This window comes from Nelumbo lutea, chromosome 1, assembly GCF_056320005.1.
Source record: "Nelumbo lutea isolate HS-2025 chromosome 1, American lotus-T2T, whole genome shotgun sequence".
NCBI classification, from domain to species: Eukaryota; Viridiplantae; Streptophyta; class Magnoliopsida; order Proteales; family Nelumbonaceae; genus Nelumbo; species Nelumbo lutea.
In genome coordinates, this window is record NC_142684.1 from 178,167,185 (window position 1) to 178,172,216 (window position 5,032).

Sequence of the window (5,032 nt, forward strand, 5' to 3'; positions counted from 1 at the left end):
TGAAGAAAAGCATTATTAGCATCCATTTGATGTATAGGACAATTAAGAGAGACAATGAGAACAAGAATAAAGCCTGATAATAAATAGTTTGACAACTAGGCTAAAAATATCTGAAAAATCAACACTAAGAAACTACTTAAAACCTTATGCAACAAAGCATGTAATATTCCATACCATCATGAGGTGGACCAAGTCCCATTCTTAATCAATCCATTGAATTTTAGGGCCATGGATTCCCCATACCTACTGCTCTTCTTGTTGGGTTGTACTCCTCATGAGGTGGGACCCACAAATTGAATAAAGATAAAATGAAGAAAAAGTGGAAAACGACAAAAAGGGATATCAAGGAAAAGGGTCTTATGTATTTTTTGGCTTGTCTTGCAAGTTAAAGTCTTTTGCTACACAACTAATTGGGATAGCTCACTTACAACTCATTCACTCTAACATCTCTTTAAGAAAAATATTTAGAGAAAGAAATGGGGTTTTGAGAAGGTCTTAAGAAGAAGAAGATTTGCAAGGCCAAAACAAAGAAGACAAATCCATTTTTAGCATCTCTTCTTGTCTTCTTGTTGTGCTTTTACTCTTGGTGAGAAACATCTTGTTTGCTATCCATTTTGTTGATGTCTTTGTTATTGGAATCCAATAACCTTCTTGATGTTCATCATCTAGCTGTAATTAGATAGAAAAACATTGTATCCCATTTTCATTATTGATAGTGGATGATTTGGGTTTTGGTTCTGTGGTTTCTACCCTCACATTGAGGGGTTTTCCATGTAAACCTTGGTGTCTACTATTGTTGCTTGCTTTGTGTTTGATTGTTTGTTCTATTACTGCATACGTGTTATTTGTTGTTAAAATCTCTTTGATTTGCACAAGGAAAAAACATAGGGACCATTCCCAACAAAGTGGTATCAAAGCCGAAGGTTTGGCTAGGTGCAAGCGTTGACGTATGAACATGATGATTCCCATGGCTTTGTTCCCTTTCCCCATGGTCGAGTAGAGCAATTGGTGAGCGTTTTTCAAGAGTATGTATGTGGTCCCCGTGATGCCATCCATGGTGATTGTGTGCTCGAATAGGTAGTAGTAGGTAGTAGGCTCCCTACAGCTTGAGCAAGGGCTCTTGGTGTTGTGCATGTAGTGTAGTATGTCAAGCTTGGTGATTGACTTCTGTTCAAGGGGAAGTGGTTAAAGAAACTCACATGTGAGTAGGTGTATGGAATGAGTGAAAGATAGTCCCACATTGGAAAGACACAAGAAGTGCAAGGGACTAATATACAAGAGTGGCCTATATCACAATAGCTTAGGCTTTTGGGTTATAATTGGTGTTCACCTCTTGTATACAAGTCTTACACGCAGATACGTGTACGAGCCCCTAGTTTTGGCGACTCCTCATGGTCAATGACCCCCCTCAAGGCACAACAAGTGGTATCAGAGCTTGGTTCTTATGCAAAATTCGGTTATTATGATGATTTCATTGAATGGAAGCAATTGGTCTCTTTGGAAATCAAAGATGAAAAATGTGTTGCTCCCCAAAGACTTGTATGCACAATTGAAAGGTGAACAAGGCAAGCCCAAGGATATGTCAAGTGACCAATGGGAAATTATTGACTTGAAAGTCGTTACATGCATTCAACAATGGTTGGATGATAATATTTATCATCTTGTGGCAAATGAAACTTCAATTGTTCATCTTTGGAACAAGTTGGAAGAGTTGTATGAGATGAAAATCGCCAGAAATAAGGCTTTCTTAATAAGAAAGCTCGTAAATTTGAAGTACATGGAGGGATCGTCCATTACCGAACACTTGAAACAAATGCAAGATGTTGTAAATCGGTTGGCTTCAATGAAAATGGTGTTAAATGATGAGTTCCAAGACTTAGTGTTATTGAGTTCATTGTCAGAAAGTTGAGAGACACTTGTGGTGTCTCTTAACAATTCTACACCTGAAGGAAAAGTCACAATGAGTATGGTAAGAAGCAGTTTGCTCAATGAGGAAATTAGAAAGAAATCATTGGACACTAGTAAATCAAATGCATTTCTTACAGAAAGTCGGGGTAAAAGTCAAAGCTGGGGTCCATACTACCATGACAAGTCTAGAAGTAAGTTCAAGTCAAGAAAAGATATTACTTAACATTATTGCAATAAGTCGGGACACTTCAAGAGAGAATGTAGAAAATTAAAAAGTAACAAAAAGAAAGAAAAAAGTGAAAAGAAAGAAGGATGTGAATATCTTGTTTTAACCTCACATGCCAAGACACAGATTGGATTATTGACACTGGTGTGTAATACCATGTTACTCCACACAATGAACTCTTTGCTACTTATAAATCAGGTGATTTTGGTGTTGTAAAAATAAGTAACAACTATACATAAAAAATTGTGGGGTTAGGTGATGTACAAATAGAGACCGATGTTGGTTGTAAATTGGTTCTCAAGGATGTGAGGCACGTAGGAAATTAGATAAAGAAGGCTACAACAACCGTTTTGGTGAAAGAAAACGGAAGCTCACCAAAGGATCTCTTGTAGTGGCAAAGGGAGAAGATGGCATACCCTTTACAAAATGAAAACTCAGTTATGCAAAGGGTAACTAAATGTTATAGAAAAAGACTCCTCCAACCTATGGCTTAAGTAGCTTGGTCACATGAGTGAGAAAGGACTTCAAGTTCTTGCCAAGAAACAATTCCTTCCAGGCTTGAAAGGTATGCATTTAAATTCATGTCTTCATTGTTTTGCTAGTAAACAACATAGAATTTCTTTTCAAAGAAAAAGTGGAAAGGACAAAAAAAGGAAATCAAGAAAAAGGGTCTTTATTTTTTGGCTTGTCTTGCAAGCCAATACGTCTTTTACTACCCAATGAATTGGGATAGCTCACTTACTACTCACTCACTCTAACAACTCTCTAAGAAAAATATTTAGATAAAGAAAAGGGGTTTGAGAAGAAGGTTTTAAAAAGAATAAGATTTACAAGGGCTGAAACGAAGAAGACAAATCTGGTTTCATCATCTCTTCTTGCCTCCATGTTGTACTTCTACTCTTGGTGAGAAACATCTTGTTTGTTATCTATTTTGTTGATGTCTTTGTTATTGGAATCCAAGAACTTTCTTGATGTTCATCATCTAGTTCTGACTAAATAGAAAAACATTGTATTCCATTTTCAATGTTGATAGTGGATGATTTGGATTTCGGTCCCATGGTTTTTACCCTCACATTGAGGGATTTTTCATATAAATCTTGGTGTCTACTGCTGTTGCTTTCTTTATGTTCGATTGTTTGTTTCATTACAGCATATCTACTATTTTTTGTTAAAATCTCTTTGATTTGCACAAGGAAAAAACATAGGGATCATTCCCAACACTTCTTTCTCTTATTCCAAATGATGATGAGCCCGGCTGTTACTCCCCAATAGCAAAACATTTGCATTGGCAAGGGGTATTTAGTTGCCAATTGAGCCTTAGGACTATCAGTATCATCCATAGATCTTGTCACCATAGCATTCTGACTTACTGTTGAAGTATGAGAATCAACTGAAGAAAGTGCTACTGGCTTAAAAGTGAGAACCAAGAGGATGAGTAATAGGGCTCCTAAATAGATTGATACTTTGAAGCTTTACGTGAAGTAAAAATTGGATGGGGTGGGTGAGGGCAGGCCACGATCTAATGAAGATGAGATGGTGGCTGAGGTGGCAACATCATGAAAGGGAACACGATTCAATAGAAGGGGTAACAAGTGCAGCATAGAGAAGATGATCAATACTCCATCTTGTGTTTATTGTATTGGAAGCACATAAGAAGGGATAACAAGGGCAGCCAAATATTCATAGAAAGGTATAATCTAGGGGATGATGAAAAAGCTTCTTGTAATGAGATAAACCACCGAGAATTAGAGTGGGAAATCTATTACTAAGAAAAGCTGAAGTCTCGAGCTTCAACCCAAAAACACATGGAAAGAGATGAGGTGACTGTTAAGCCACCTCATTAGAACCCGTGTAACAAATACAAGTAATTGAAGCATGGTCTGATGGTGGATTTATTGCCTTATAACTAAGGGTGTCAATGGACTTGTTTTGAATTGAACCATGTCCAGTCCAAAATCAATTTGGATGGATTGGACAGACCAACAAGACACATTGGATTGGACCAATCCGATCCAAAATATTTATTAGATTGGATTGGACCTGATTCATCCGTAATAAATTTATATTGGATTGGGTTGGATTAAGTTAATATTTGGTCCATTCATATAAGAATATAGGTGTTAATGAACCGAGTTTGTGTTGAAACTAATCTAAATCAAAATGAATTTGAACAGATTGGACAGTCCAGACATTGAACCGGACAGGTCCAAAATGATCCAAAATATTCATTGGATTGGATTGGACCTGGTCCATTTATAATGGACTCACATTGGACTGGATTGGATTGGATGAAATCCAGTCCAATTGACACTCCTACTTATAACCTATATAGACCTAGCTTTGAATCAACCCACTTATAAGTTATATCAATGTTTCCAACTTGTAAGTGAACCTAAAAGATTGATTGACCTGTCATATAAACAAATTCTTGAGCAATATTTCGACCTACATCACTTTGTTGCAAAAAAAAAAAAAAAAAAGCTGATTTGATCAACAATCTAATATTTTTTATCAATTTTGCCATACATTATTTTTCTATCTTTTGTCTATATCCATTATTTCCATTGGGGTTGTCAATGGACTCTAAAAACCGGATGCCCAATTAGACTTTGAATCTGACTATTCTGGATTTGGATGTTAACAATTAGATAAGTGGTAAAACTACAAAGGATAAGGTTAAAAGTTAAGTCATCCAAAGGAATCTTATAGTAGCTCCAACAAGTGATAAATTGAGAGAAAGTAGATTGAGGTGATTTGATCACGTCAATAGATATACAGGTTAGTAGAAGTGATCTACTGCAAGTTGAAGGGATTAAAAGAGTTAGGAGCAAGTGATCTACTGCAAGTTGAATGATGATGATGATGATGTGCTGAAATTTTTTTTTTTTTTTCTAAAAC